This window comes from Hippopotamus amphibius, chromosome 3, assembly GCF_030028045.1.
Source record: "Hippopotamus amphibius kiboko isolate mHipAmp2 chromosome 3, mHipAmp2.hap2, whole genome shotgun sequence".
Lineage (NCBI taxonomy): Eukaryota > Metazoa > Chordata > Mammalia > Artiodactyla > Hippopotamidae > Hippopotamus > Hippopotamus amphibius.
The window spans coordinates 159043134-159059749 of NC_080188.1; the positions used below are offsets into that span (position 1 = coordinate 159043134).

The 16616-nt window shown below is 35.6% G+C and overlaps 1 protein-coding gene and 1 non-coding gene across 5 annotated transcripts in view; one reads left to right on the forward strand and one right to left on the reverse strand.

The window, feature by feature from the left end:
• The window catches only part of SYT14 (synaptotagmin 14), a 220460-nt gene that overhangs the window by 92524 nt on the left and 111320 nt on the right, over positions 1–16616 (forward strand). The window lies entirely within an intron of this gene.
• LOC130850602 (small nucleolar RNA SNORD31) lies at positions 5932–6000 on the reverse strand. The gene has a single exon (XR_009052965.1). It is a non-coding gene; the product is annotated as a small nucleolar RNA SNORD31 (small nucleolar RNA).

The window sequence follows — 16616 nt, forward strand, 5'->3', positions numbered from 1 at the left end:
CCCTAAGAGACAGATGCCATCGGTGTCCGTATTTCACAGATGAGGACACTAAGCACAGTGAGGGCAAGTAACTTTAACTTATCTGAGGATGTACAGCAACTATGTGAGAGAGCCGGGATTCAAATACAGTCCTCTGTCCTTAGCTCTGATGCCCTGAACTCTCCACTGAAATACCTCTGTCTTTTTATGTAACTTTTACACCTAAATAAGTTCTTTATTGCTATTTTTATTATGTAAGTAATACATGTTCATTATTGAAAAATCAGAAATTACAGATGAACAAATAGAACAGTTACTCAAATTGCCACTGTCAAAAAATGGTGCTTTAGTTTTCATGTATCCTTTTATAGATATTTTTCTTTGCATGTGTATTTTTAAATCAAAATGGCTTCTACTTTACATAGTGTGTAGTAATCTGCTTTTATTCCACTCAAATATATAGCTTTCCTTGCCAATATGTATACTTCTGCAATATCAAATATACAAATTGTACAATATACTATTACATGAGTGTACCATATTTATTTAGTAATTTCCAATTCCTGACATTTAGTCTGTTTCTTATTTTCCCTTATGGATAAGGTTGTTCTTAATAATTCCTAAAATTTGACTTCTTTGCTACCACGTTCTTTGACATTCTCAGTTCCTTCAAGATACTGACTTGAATTGCACTGCTCAGAGGAGCTTTTTTCTTTCCTTTCTTTCCTTTTCTCTTTCTTTCTTTCTTTCTTTCTTTCTTTCTTTTTCTTTCTTTCTTTCTTTCTTTCTTTCTTTCTTTCTTTCTTTCTTTCTTTCTTTCTTTCTTTCTCTCTCTCTCTCTCTCTCTCTCTCTTTCTTTCTTTCTTTCTTTCTTTCTTTCTTTCTTTCTTTCTTTCTTTCTTTCTTTCTTTCTTTCTTTCCCTTCCTTCCTTCCTTCCTTCCTTTCTTCCTTCCTTTCTTTCTTTTTTAAGAACTTTTATTGAGATACAGTTAACAGACAATAAACTGCATGTATTTAGAGTGTACAATTTGGTATCCCAGTCTCCCAATTCATTTCCCCCCAACCCTCCCCGCTTTCCCCACTTGGTGTCCATATGTTTGTTCTCTACATCTGTGTTCAGAGGAGCTTTTTTCATTCTGTGCTTATGTTTTTAATAAGACACCTGGACATGATTTGTGCGTGATCATGTTTTGTATAGTGCTAAAAACAATTCAAGGTGCAGTACATTTGTGAGGGCATTATAGTGACTCAGAAGTGGTGATATTAAAAATCTTTAACAAATGGTATGATAATGTAAACTAATATATGAATCAAGAGTAAATAAAAATTGAATATAGTCATTTTATTCTCTACCTAAATTAAAGTTTATCTATTAGAAAACTAATTACCAAAGGGTGTAAGTTGTAAGAAAAACTATCAAGTTATTCTGGTAATTTTGTACTCATTTGTTTTTAGAAATTGTTGCTGTGATCTTCTGTTCACTGCTATTACCAGCTAGATGATATGCTTTTCTGAGCCATTATTTGGTATTGGGAGCTATATTAAACTCTTCCAGCTATTTTCCCATTAAATTTGTAGTCATTAGTTGACTTGTACTCTTAATAACTAGAAACTTTCTCTTAATAGTAATGATATTATATGATACGGAATCCTATATCAGCTTCTGCTGAACTAAAAAACTGTATGAAATTGTTCTCTAGTCTGCATGATACAGATATTTTTTATGTATTCACTATCTCTAGAAATACTAAATGCACAAAAATAATTTATTGAAATGCCATATTTAATAAGGTTCAACTTAATCCATCAAGATAGATGAGAGAGGAATAAAAAGAAAGAAAAAGAAAGAGGCAAACTCAGGCTCTGTTTTTGAGCTGCCCAGGTTTGAATGCTGACTCTGCCATCTTCCTCTCTGTGCTGATATTTTCTTATCTGGTAAATGGATATGATGACATAAATATAATACCAAAACAAGCTAATATTTGTTTGTTACTGTGCCATTCACCAGACAAATGATAGGTAAGGGTTAACTCTCATTTTTAGTAACGAAATTAATAATATTATGCCAGTGTTGGCCAGGCACTCAATGAGTCTGTGAAACTCAGAAGAATATTAGAAAGGGGTTCCCTGTCCTAGGCATCTCCCCAGCCTCATATTGTCAGCCCATCATGATCTCTGTCCCATTACACAAATGCTGGTGGTGCAACACCAAGACGATGCCCTCAGTGACTTCTGTTATCACCTACTCCTCTGCTGTCTTTAGATCTTTCAGAGCCAGTCCTATAGCGGCTGCAGTTACCATAAGGAGCTGCGTGAGGGGATGTAGACAGGCAGCAGGTAGCTATAACTTGGGTAGACCAGATGGACATTGAGCATTTGTTTGCTGCAGAGCTTGTGCCAATCCTGTCTCCTCCTGTGGTGTCTGTGGGATCATGTCAGGGTGGGAGCTGAACACTGGTGCATGGGTGCTAAGGCAGCCTTTACCCAGGGCTCCTGAGAGAACCAGGCAGGAGGCCTTAGGTCAGCCCTCTAGAGTCCCTGTGGTGTCCAGGATGTGGAACTTGTGGTGGCTACTTTTTAGGCAACAACCAGCCTGAAGGAAGTTTCCAGATGAGAAAACAGGAGCTATACTGGTACTGCATGGTGAATGTCAGCCCTGAGCTAATCACTGATGATGATTTGATTACCTGTGAAATAAAGCCCAATAACTTACCAAAAAATTGTTTCCTAGGGGAAGTGTATGTGCGTATGCAATATATGAATGCTTCGCATTGACACTGCTGTTACGAGATCTCCAGCATACGTTAAGTGGGGAAAAAACCAAGGCCCAGAAAAATGTGTACTATATGACTTTTAATGTAAGAAAGGGAGAATATATTTGTATTTGCTTATATTTAAAAATAACAAAAGGAAAAACAAGAAGTTTAACAAATAGTAACCTGGGAGGAAGGGAGGGACGGAAGGAGGGAATGTGATAGAGGGGACAGGGATGGAAACTAGACTTTTCTGGCAAGCTTTGTTTTACATAATTATAAAACAGAATTAAATTTTAAAACACACACTCTAGAAACCAAAAGCACAGTGAAAAGAACTTAGCTATGTGTTCCATTAGCTTAACCATACAGAAAGGGATGTTTAATTTTTTTTCAATGAAAGTTGGGTTGGTATGATGCTGTTACTGTAATCCAAAGGACATATCATAGTTGTCTCTACTGCAGTAGTAGCAGTGGGGATAGAAGTAGGGAAAGTTAAGACGTATTTTGGATTGAAGATCAACAGACTTTCAATTCAATATGGGGATGACAGAAAGTGAGAAATCTAGGATAGATTCCTGGGGTTTTGGTTGATCAGTGAGGATGGTATGAGAAAGACTAGGATAGAAATAAGGATTTTGTGGACATGTTAAGACAAATTTAAGATATCCACTTAAAACATCAATTTGATAACTCTTTGTATGAATATGAATACTGTGAGGAAAATCTGGATTAGAAATGTGAATTTGGGAATCATAACTATATAGATGGTGTTTAAAACAAAGGACTCTATTTAATGATATTTATTTATTATGTACTACGCTATAATCAAATCTGTCTCACAGACTATTCCAGATTTTTGATTAGGATAATTATTGACAAAGTGAATTTCAGTAAGGTGGACAGTGGAGTGTGTGTGTGTTTTTAAGTCATGTAAAATATACTCCTTTTGTCATTGGCATCTCAATTTAAAACAGTTTCCCCTTCTCTGAGGACTGTCTCTAATTTCTAAGGGTGGAGCCCCAGCAGTTATATCTGTATTTCATGACCTTACCCCGGTGTCTGTGGTTGATTGATCCAGCGTTCTGAAGAAAATGTGCATCAGCTTCCACTTTTGGGTCCCCTAGAGGGATCCTGGTTCGTGTCCCTTTTTAAAGGCTTAGTTTTTCAGTCATTTCTTAGATCATGTGACATATATCCTTTTTCATATACATTTATATTCTTTAGCTTACAGTAGCTCTAGTTGGTTTCGATTGCTAACTAATACAGAAATGTATGTAGAGACCCTCAAGTTTTACTATCTGAAGCTCTGTATTGAGTTTCATTAAATTTTGAGATCCTTTAGACATTTCACCTCAGTTTTTCCCCCATTTAAGCCATATGTCCTTTTATGGAAAACTTCTATTGCTTGAGACAATCTTTTAGTGAATCAAGGCCATAAGAATCTTTTGTTTCATTTTCAGAACTTGTCAGGGTGCTTCCTCCAGCAAATGTGATAAATTTATTCTTTCTGGATCTAATAGTGTTGATATGAAAGATATCTTCCTGCTCAGACATTTTTATTCTAAGGATAAAAGTGTCTTAAAAGTTTTCCCCATCCTTGGAATTTTCAGAAAATGATTCTCTTTAATAATACTACATATTCTTATTTAATATATATATAAATTTTTTTCATTTATATTTTAAAATAATAGAAGTATTCAGTGCTGCACACATTCAGTTGAAAGTTTCTAATACAGTGAAAATTGTGGAAGTTAATTTCATCAGTGTGAATTAGTCCAGAAAATATTTTTCTATTGTATTACAAAACCTTGTCAAATGAAGATCTAGTAAATGCTTTTCACAAATTAATTAGATTTCTGTAAAAAAAATGAGATGCTTTGAATGCAGTTAATTTGAAGTTTATTTCGGAGTCTTACATTTCCAATTAATACATTTTAAATCTTGTAAGTTTAGCATACTTTAAGGGAGGATGAATTCTGTGTGTTTTTGTTTGTGTGGGGTATTTTTGCATTCAGATAAACTTGAAAAACAGAATAATGCTACCAGCATTTTTGAAAGAATATTCTTTCCTGTGGGATGAAGGCTTCAAAAAAAGTTTCCTCTAGCCATTTCATGTCTCTGATGTAACTATAGTTACATGAATAAACAAGAAGGGCTTTTACCAAATGAAAAAAAACTTCTCATCTTTCTGAACTTTGGTTTAGGATAGCATTTGGATGAGATCTACCCTTATAATAAAAATTTAAGATCTATTGTCACCACACACATAAAAAAAAAACACAAAGAAATATTTGGAGGTGATGGATATGTTTATTACCTTGTTTATGGTGATGGTTTCACGGGTGTTATGCACATGTCCAAACTCATCAAGTTGTGTATGTTGAGTATGTACAGGTTTTGTGTATCAGTTATACCTTAATAAAGCTGTTAAAAGAAGGAAAAATTTTAAAAGGAGTAGAATAGCACTTGGAAATAACATTTTGGAGGTGGATTTATCAGTAATAACTAGTATACACTGTATATGAAATCAAACGAAATATTAATAATAAATAAGTAAAGTCGTTATATTAAAACAGAAACTAGATTTTGTCTTTACAGGAATATTTTCTTTGTTTCTATTATAGGTAGAAAATTTTCCAAATGACTTTAGAACTTCTAAATTTTTAGAAAAATTATCATTATGTTCTAATTAATCCTCAAATATTTTGCAAATTTTATTGTATGGTCTATTTGTCCTTGGGAAATATATTCTTTTGTGTCTTATTTGATAATATAAATTACATAGTTCAAAAAATTGCTTGATTTATTTTAATAGTAATTACTCATTTATTGAATACATTGTTTAGTATTTTTTTAAATCAGCTTTATTGAGATGATTTTACACCTAAAATTTATTCATTTCAAGTGTGTAATTCAGTGCTTTTTAAAGTAATTTTACCAAGTGGTACAACTATCACCTTAAATCATTTCTGAAACATTTTTATTCTCCAGAAGGATCTCTCATGCACTCTTACAGTTAATCCCTATTCTTACCCTTAGTCTTGGGCAATTGCTAATCTACTTTCTATAAATTTGCCTATTCTGGATGTTTCATATAAATAGAAGCATACAACATGTAGTCTCTTGTGTCTGGCTTCTTTCACTTAACATAATGTTTTTGAGGTTTGGGGGGTTTTTGTTTTTGTTTTTGTTTTTTACAGCTCAGAAAATACCTTTCAGTCAAAGTGATCAGACTGGGGCGGTATTAAACTCATCACTGGTGTTTTTGAGTTTTATCTCTTGATGTAGATGTGTCAGTAGTTTTTTCCCTTTTATTACTGAGTCCAGTTTCATTGTATAGATACACCCCATATTCTCTAACCATTCATTGGTTGATGAACATTTAGTGCATTTCTGATTTTTGACTGTTCCAAATAATGCTGCTATGAATAGTCACATGCAGATCTTCACGTGGTTGCCAGTAAGTGTGCTAAAATAAAATCTTTGTGTTTAATGCATTTAATCTTCACAACATCTCTATATGTTAAATAGTGGCATCATCCCCATTTTACAGATGAGGAAACTAAAATTACATTAACACCATACAACTAGTAAGTGGTAGGCCCAAGTGTGTAACCACTTTCATTAGTTTCTAGTTTATCTTTCCTATGTTTTTGTTTTTACAGGAATAAGAGTGTGTGTTTTGTTAGTTCTCTTTTGTTATATAAAAAGCAGTATACATATATATACACGTATATGTGTGTGTATGTATATATATGTACATATAAATTTTTTTCTTTTGCATCTTCCTTTTGTTACTTTATATATCTAGGAAATCACTCCATGTGAGGTCATAGGGATCATCTTCATTTTTTACAACAGCAGGGTACACTTGAATAAGTACATAGCATATTCAGCCAGTCTCCTACATATGGGGGAAATACCTTTCAGACAACTTTTTTTTTTAAGCTCTTTATCGGAGTATAATTGCTTTACACTGTTGTGCCAGTTTCTGCTGTACAACAAAGTGAATCAGCTGTATTTATATATATATCCCCATATCCCCTCCCTCCCAAGACTCCTTCCCACCCTCCCTATCCCACCCCTCTGAGTCATCACCAGTTATCAAGTTGATCTCCCTGTGTTATGCAGCAGCTTCCCACTAGCTATTTTACATCTGGTAGTGTATATATGTCAATGCTACTCTCTCACTTCGTCCCAGCATCCCCTTCACCCCCAGACCCCACCCCGTGTCCTCAAGTCTGTTCTCTATGTCTGCATCTTTATTCTTGCCCTGCCACTGGGTTCATCAGTACCATTTTTCTAGATTCCATATATATATATATGTATACGTTAGCATACAATATTTTTCTCTTTCTGGCTTACTTTATCTGTATGACAGACTCTAGGTCCATCCACCTCACTACAAATAACTCAATTTCATTCCTTTTTATGGCTGAGAAATATTCCACTGTGTATACATGCCACATCTTCTCTATCTATTCATCTGTTGATGGGCACTTAGGTTGCTTCCATGTCCTACCTATTGTAAATAGTGCCATAGTGAACATTATGGTACATGTTTCTTTTTGAATTGTGGTTTTCTCAGGGTATATGCCCAGTAGTGGGATTGCTGGGTCATATGGTAGTTCTATTTTTAGTTTTTTAAGGAATCTCCATACTGTTTTCCATAGTGGCTGTACCAATTTACATTCCTACCAACAGTGCAGGAGGGTTCCCTTTTCTCCACACCCTCTCCAGCATTTATTGTTTGTAGATTTTTTGATGATGGCCATTCTGACCAGTGTGAGGTGATACCTCATTTCTCTGATGATTAGTGATGTTGAGCATCTTTTCATGTTTGTTAGCCATCTGCATGTCTTCTTTGGCAGACAACTTTAAAAAATTTTTTTATTAAAAATTTTTTTTTAATTGAAATATGGTTGATTTACAATGTTATGTTAGTTTTAGGTACACAGCAAAGTTATTCAGTATTTATACATATTTGTGTGTGTGTGTATTCTTTTGCTGATGCTTTTCCCTTATAGGTTATTACAGAATATTGAGTATAATTAGTTCCTACAGTAGGTCCTTATTGGTTATCTCTTTTATATATAGTAGTGTGTATATGTTAATCCCAAACTCCCAGTTTATCCCTTCCTCTCTTTCCACTTTGGTAACCATAAGTTTGTTTTCTATGTCTGTGGGTCAGACTATTTTCTATACAGTATTAGAATATTACAATATCAAGTTTCTTTGAAATACTAATCAGCCTTATATCAGTTATTTTGTTTCCGTTACACTTAATATGGTTGAGACTACTAAGTATATTTTAGTTGTTTTTAACAGATTATTGAACTTTCTTGTTGTCTGTTATATATGCTAACTTTCGGACCTTTTTGCGTGTGTGTGTATATATATATATAGTCAAATTTCTTGCTTTGTGTTCTGAACTGAAATCTATCAGGAATACTCAAAGTACTAACAATGACTTATTGAATTCTTTTCAGGCTCTTATCTGTTAAGTTACTCTTTAAGAGCAGTTTATTTGAATTCTTAATTACACAAATTTTAGCATCTTCAGGCTCTTGGGTTATTTCCCCCCATGGTAAACTGTTTAGAATCAATTTTAGGTGTTAAAAGCTTCCTAAGCACAGAAACAATGGCATTCTTAGGCAATTTAATAAATAATGAAGAGTTGACAGGCAGGAAGCATTGTGAATGGTTAGGGGTCCATTCAGCAGGTTGCTCACAGGAAAATAAAGAGGTATATTAATTAATAAAAGTTCCACCTGTCTATTAAAAGCTTATAAGTTTCCCTTTTAAAAACCTCAGTCCATAATGTGTTACCTTTAAGTTTTAGGTGTGACATTAAATGCCAAGGTCATTCTGTTGTATTCTCTACGTTTTCTTACAACCTCCAGTATTATAATTTTATACAGAATCTGCTACATGGCTGCAGATTTTCTCCTTTCATTTGTTTACACATAAAGACATAGTCCAGATCAAAGAAGGCCAGATTATACCAAAACATGGAAATTTGGCATTCATACATATAATCCCATTATTTACTTAATTCTTCTTTGCTCTTTGCTCTTTTACTACAGTGAATTACTGATTTATGCCACAGTATTTTTTGGAATGCCTGCTGTGCTATGCATGTATAGAAAAATAGCTTTTTAAGAGAAAATGAACTTCCTTCTCTTCCTGAGTCTAAGCAGCAGCAAGTGATCGTGTGTGGCTGGGGCAGCAGCAGTCGTAAAATGTGAGACTGAAAAGTTGTTGGTATAGGTCATTTAGGTCTTGCTGCTGGGCTAAGCAACTTAGACTTTCTTTTCAGCGATGAAGAGCCATTATAACATTTTTAAATAGGAGCATTAAATGACCTGACATTTGTTCTAGGAAGATAACGCTACAAAGGCTGTGAAGAATGGATTAGAGATGTGAGAAATTAGAGTTAGGAAGCTAAGTTAACTGTTCAGGCAAGACATTTTTATGGTTTACTTCAGCAACAATAGGAATCTTGTCAAGTAGCTAAATATAACAATTTCTAGCATTCATTAGGCAGTTCTGTGGATTATGTCTATTAGAATGAATGCTTAAATGTTCAACTTCCGGTACCAAACTCATTAAAACCTAAAGCCATTAGCCATTATTCTAACGTTGGTCTTATCATCAGAGCACCTTTTAGTTTTTATGAAAACTAATTCATGTAGATAAGTACATAAAAAATCAACAGTCTTCTGGTTTACTTTCTCGTTTTGGTGCAGAATATATATCTTCCAGTAGCTCCCAGAGAAATGTTGTATGGGATGTTAGCTTTTTGAAATGTTGCACTTATGAAAAAATCTTTATTCTGACTTCGTAAATGATTGATGATTTGGCCAGATATTTAACGCTACTTTAGAAATCATTTTCCCTTAGATTTTTGAAGACATTGCTCTGTTGTCTTCGCATTTACAGTGTTGCTGTAAGAAGCCTGTTCCATTTTGATTGTCATTTTTTGATGACTTATTTTCTCTGGAAATTTTAGGGTATTCTCTTTCTCTTATATTGTATAATTTTAAAATGATGTACCTTGGGCACAGCTTAATTGTAACTATCGTTTCTGAGGCCAGTTTTTCAGAAGAATCCTCCATTACCCGCCTTTTGGTAGGCATGTGGTAGATGCTTGACTGCCAGCCCTCTTGGAACTGAGTAATAATAGGTAGCTGAGTGGCTTGCCAATCATCATACAGGTTTTCACTTAATCTCTGTTATCAGTATGATGACTCTCCCTCTTCTTCCTGTGCCTATGTTGACATCCCTTAATTGGATGCGTGGATGTTTAATATAGAGGATGCAGTTTGAGGTCGGGGTGTTAACTGTTTATCATTGCAGCTTTTATCTGCCCTTTTTTTTTTTTTTTGGCATCTGGCAAACACCTCACCCACCACCTTCCATAGTACCTGAGCCTTTCTGGAGTTCTGTGGAGTGAATTGGTTTGTTACTCATCATATTCTAACTTAGCCACATGAGTCAGGAAGTGAATACACTGTAGAAAAACTTAATTTGAATCCATCTTTGATGATTATTATCTGTGTAACACAATTAGCTTTTCTGAGTCTAATTTATTGAAAATAAATGAGTTCATAAACTTGGAACTACCTACAGAAATTAGAACAGCTGGCTTTTCATTGAAGGTTTTATTAGTCAAGAGGGCAAAAATATCCCATTTTTTCCCTATCAGAATGTTACTCTTAAAAACAGAATTATCTCCCATCCAAAAAGTTAATTCCATTTATAGTTATCAGTTAGATAGTTAAAATTTAAATTAATTTAAAATTAATTCTCAGTTACCATTTTCACTTCACCTCCGACATACCTTTTAGAAACCACCTCTAAACAAGGATGTTTCTCTTCTTAGTGAACATTTAGAAACACCACGTAATTAAGATTTTTGATGCCATATTTTAAAAGTACTTTGCTCTTTTGCCTATAACTAACCTGGATTTGGTAAAAGTTCTTTAATTATACAGGTAGACACGAAGTTTGCCGATTTTATTTTATTTTTAATTAATTTATTTTATATTTTATTTATTGGCTGCCTTGAGTCTTCATTGCTGAGTCAGGGCTTTCTGTAGTTGTGGAGAGCGGGTGCTACTCTTCATTGCAGTGCACAAGCTTCTTATTGCAGTGGCTTCTCTTGTTGTGGAGCACGGGCTCTAGGTGTGCAGGCTTCAGTATTGCAGCACGTGGGCTCAATAGTTGTGGCTCATGGGCTCTAGAGCATAGGCTCAGTAGTTGTGGTGCACGGGCTCAGTTGCTCTGTGGCATGTGGGATCTTCCCAGATCAGGGCTTGAACCCACGTCCCCTGCATTGGCAGATAGATTCTTAACTGCTGTGCCACCAGGGAAGCCCAGTTTGCCTTTTTTAAAGTCACTTAAAATATTGATATGTATTCGACCCAAAGCCTATTTTCATGAGTTTATGTTCTTTGAAGTACATTCAGTGACAGTATTACAAAAGTTGTAGTGACTTAAATATTTCTAGCATTTACATAATGGAGCTGATGTCTCTCAAGAGCTTGCAGTGAAACCATGTGTGAAGGAATCGATGGGGTATGAAATCCGATGAGAATTTGACCAACTAAAGCTAGTTGAGACCCCCAAAGTATTCCACAATAGTCTTAAACCTGTGCTCCTGTGACCCATCCAATGGGTCCTGTGGATCCTTAGTAATGGTTTGCTGTAGGAATGAGATCAAATGAAGGGTGAGAAATGAAAATGGGGAGATGGAGATCTAGCCTCTCATCTCTTATTGGTTTAAATAAGTTAGATTTCATTTGAACATCAGTTTATGTAACTAGGAAGTGTTTTCTGAAAGCCATTAGTTAATAGTATTGATATTTGAAATCAGAAGATTGAAGACAAATTTGAGCATGAGGTAATACAAATATCTAAATTGGTCTTTCCTTGTTCTCCTGTTGTTTAACACCTTCTCCAGTTGGTTATTGTTCCCTGTGGTCATCATGTTTTTTCCCAGCTTTGTACCTTTGTTGATTTTGTACCCAGATTTGGAACATCATAGTTTCTTTCTGCCTATTTAGCTCTATATTTCAAAGCAAAAGTTAAGGCCGGCTCCTGCTATGAAGCTTTCTTACTAACACTCCCACACGTTGATCTTTTTATTCTCAGAATTTCTGTTGCTCTTGATTATATTACTTCGGGTTGTTCTTTTGTTACATTCAATAATTTATTTCACTTCACTGCAGTGAGAATTCTAGTTTCTCACATAGTGCTCACAGGGTACAAATTTAATAAATCAATAATTTTTTTTATTTAACTTAAACAAAGTCATGAGCCTGATTTTCCCAATTAAAATCTGTTTCCCTCATTACCATGAAACATTAATTTTGTTAATTATTTGCATATTTGGACTTCCTGAGTATGATTCTTTAACGGGCTTTATGCTTTCTCATTTTGCATTCATCTTGATTTTCCCACAGAATGGAATGATAAATCATTCATATTTGACAGCTGTACTCCTACTTCCCTATACCTTGGCAACAGAATACTCCTTCATATATGTAGATTTCTTTTGACTGTTTTAGGGGTAAAGAGGATCATCTTTCAGAATATGTGTACTTTCTGTCCCTGTCTGCTCTCCCATAGGCATTTAATCTTTTCGGTTTGTGTATCAAGACCTATACTGCAACAAGTTACAGTGATGTTTCGGGAAGATAGTTTATCCCTAGATCAGGATGTTTAATGGGACTTTTCTTGGAACATTTCTTGAGACATACCAATTCTGTAATTGGTAAGTCGGGGCCCAAAGATAAATTGAGGGCATGATACTACTATATTCCCCACACCCTGTCCTAAATCTAGAGCCAACTGACAGTCTGAGTCAGAAACTTCCCTGCATATTTGTTACAAGGTAAGCCCAGACTGGTTCTATTCCGACTCCCACATCTACACTCCCATCCCATATCAAATAGAAGACTGAGAAAGGAAAAGAGGGTTGGAGTTTGAAAGTTAGAAGATGGTATATTAACAGCTCTTTTTCCCCATCCCACCTCTCGTGGGCACTTGAAATTCTTGGAAGGCATGGAGATGTTTTTTGAGGTTTCGTGAGAAGGAGCATGGAAAGTCGAAGAGAATATAGCCATGAGGCTGATCAGGCAACCAACAAGCTAGAAGATACCCTACCTAACAAGGGGGTTGCTTACTAGACTGCTGACCACAGGGGAGGGAAGACATGGCTGCCCTATTCTGGGGAGGCTGAGGTGAGGCTGTACATCACCCAGATGAATTATGTGCATCACCTGAGAAGAAACCACCACGTCAGCAAAAGCTGCCACAGCTGGTCAGAACTCGAGTGAGGTGTGGGATTTCCTCCCACCTACAGGCAGCCAGTAAGGCGGTCCTAGCAATTTCTGCCATATTCCCTCTTCAACACATCATAGTAATTAGAGTTAGGAGAATAAGGGGAAGAACATGTCCCAGAACTGAGTTACCAAAGTGCTGGAGTTAGAATGAGGATTGAAAGTGCAGACTACACTTTGTCTCCCACTCAAAGTTCTGTGAGCAAAAGCTTAGTTGGCATCTGTGGGAGGGAGTAATAAAAGCTAATACTTATGTAGTGCTTACTGTGTAAAAGGTACTGTTTTAATCTCTTTACTTGTATTAATTCATTTAATCTTTTAACAGCTCTATAAGCTATAGCCCATTGTTAACTATTTTACAAAATAGAAAACTTAGTTATAGATATGAGATTTGAATTAGACCTGGGAATGGAGTTTTTAAATTCTACTAGCTTGTGATTCCTTACAAGCAGAAAGTGACTGGGAGTATATGAACTTTGCCCTAAGACCAAATTAAGGACAGTATGGGGAAATTCAGTATCAAACCATTGAAAGATAGAGATCAGAGTTAAAAATATGCTACTTCATGCTATATTCTACTGAACTGAGAATGTTTAATAAACTGCTTACATATTTAAAATCAGTTGGACTCAGCATTCATGTATTTAAAACATATGTAATATACAATGGAGAAAAGGCAGCTTCTTCAATAAGTGGTGCTGGGAAAAGTGGACAACTACATGTAAAAGAATGAAATTAGAACACTCCCTAACACCATACACAAAAATAAACTCAAAATGGATTAAAGACCTAAATGTAAGGCCAGACACTATAAAACTTCTAGAGAAAAACATAGGAAGAACACTCCTTGACATAAATCACAGCAAGATCTTTTTTGACCCACCTACTAGAGCAATGGAAATAAAAAATAAGTGGGACCTAGTGAAACTTAAAAGCTTCTGCACAGCAAAGGAAACTATAAGCAAGACGAAAAGACAACCCACGGAATGGAAGAAAATATTTGCCCACGAATCAACAGACAAAGGATTAATCTCCAAAATATAGAAACAGTTCATCCAGCTCAATATCAAAGAAACAACCCAATCAAAAAATGGGCAGAAGACCTAAATAGGCATTTCTCCAAAGAAAACATGTGGATGGCCAAGAGACACATGAAAAGCTACTCAACATCACTAATTATTAGAAAAATGCAGATCAAAACTACAATGAGGTATCACCTCACACTGGTTAGAATGGGCATCATCAGAAAATCTACACACCATAAATGCTGGAGAGGGTGTGGAGAAAAGGGAATGCTCTTGCATTACTGGTGGGAGTGTAAATTGATACAGCCACTATGGAGAACACTATGGAGGTTCCTTGCAAAACTGAAAATAGAACTACCATATGACCCAGCAATCCCACTACTGGGCATATACCCAGAGAACACCATAATTCAAAAAGACACATGCACTCCCATGTTCATTGCATCACTATTTACAGTAGCCAGGACATGGAATCAACCTAAATGTCCTTCAACAGACAAATAGATACAGAAGATGTGGTACATATATACAATGGAGTATTACTCAGCTGTAAAAAGGAATGAAATTGGGACATTTGTAGAGACATGGATGGACCTAGAGACTGTCATACAGAGTGAAGTGAGTCAGAAAGAGAAAAACAAATATCGTATATTAACACATATATGCAAAATATAGAAAAATGGTACAAATCAACCAGTTTGCAAAGCAGAAACAGAGACACAGATGTAGAGAACAAACATGGACACCAAGTGTGGAAAGTTGGGGGGTGGGGGTTGGGGAGAAATGAATTGGGAAACTGGGCTTGCCATATACACATTACTAATAAGAAAAAAAATCAAATTGTAAGCTTTAAATATATGCAGTTTATTGTATGTCAGTTGTATCTCAATAAAAGTTCTTAAAGAAAAAAATATGATAAATATAAATATATATAGTATATCATGAAAGTCCAGCTTTTTATGTTTTTCTGTAATTAATGAAATCCAACATTAGAGTTACAGAGTATATAATATTTATTGAGAATGAATTTGATATTTGAGTTGATAAACTCACCCCTGCTAACCTGAATAAGAGAATGTGTGTGTGTGTGTGTGTATCCATCCCAAATATTGCCAGGTTTCTCTGTCATGTGGACATGAGTAGGATCACGTTAGCATTAATGCTCAAATCTTAGTAATGCCAGCTTTACCTACGCATGCAGGCACTCTAACCTATTGCATTTCCCATTCCTTCAGCTATTTTAGGGAGCTCTCAAGGGATGCCATTTAGGCCAGGTTGCTACTCCCTTTTTTACCTCTGTTGCTCTAAACTGATATTCTTTATTCTGCCACCCAGAACACATTGTCAGCACTGCTTTCAGCTGTACTAGTTGGCCTCTACCACCATGACACTTAGTAATCCCTGAGACATGACAGCTCAGCATTCTTTTGCAAGCGAGGAAAAGAATTATATTTTTGCATTATGTTTAGTTTGGGGAATCCTGGCCAAGTTGTGAGCTCCAAAGTGTTAATCAAGTCTAAAGAGGCTCTTCTTTCAGTTCATGCACAGCATGTTTTCTTCCCAGAGTGGGAATACATGACCACAGTAGTTTGGCCTGATGCGTTCATCACCTTGCATGAGGGTTTCTTCATTTCTCTGACTTGAGGCCTTAAAGCTGAGAATGTTTTGCTCCTTTCCATTGCTCCTTTCAGAAATTTGGATTGTCTTACTTGACCCTCTGATATCCCAGACGCATTTGCATGTAGTCTTAACTTAAGATGTTTTCCATAGACTTCTCACCCCTGGATATAAATCAGTGGGTGCAGGTAGCTCAACGGGGCGTGGAGAGTGGGGAAATGTGGAGGTGTGGAGTGGGAGGTGGGAAGTTGGGGGATAAGGGTGTCATCTAATTCCATATATGAGCTGTAGCTGAATCTCAGCTCCAGTCTAGCTTTGGCCTTTGCTATATCTGTATTACTGTTAAAACTTCACATGCAACTTCATCAACATCATCATCATCATTATTATTATTATCTTGCTTAAACCTACTTAAGATAAATGGTTCAAGCCACCATGTATGGTTGTACAGGTCTGTACTCAGCAGCTCATCTTATCCTTCCTGTAAACTGTTACTTTAGGCATGTCACAGGCTCTGCTTCCTTTTGTGGAAATGATAGGGTTGAGCAATATGACCTAAGGTTCATTCCAGTTCTCTCATTCTGAGGTCCTGTGTTCCTAAGGAGAACTGTTAAAATTTCATTTTATTGCCCTCATAATTTCCAGTATAATAGGTAAAGTGAGTTGTGAAAATAATTTATGTATGCAATTTATAGGCTGTAATCATTCTTTTAGTTCTTTTTTGTTGACTGCTTTTCTAGAACTTGTCATTACCCTCTGTGTCCAAATTAATATGAAAATACTCTGCTCTTTAGTGCTATACTACAAATATTGTCCAAAGTGGATTTGTAAATGAAGAAAACTCTGAGCTAATAATTTAACTTTGGAGAGCTTTAAAAATATTACATGGTTG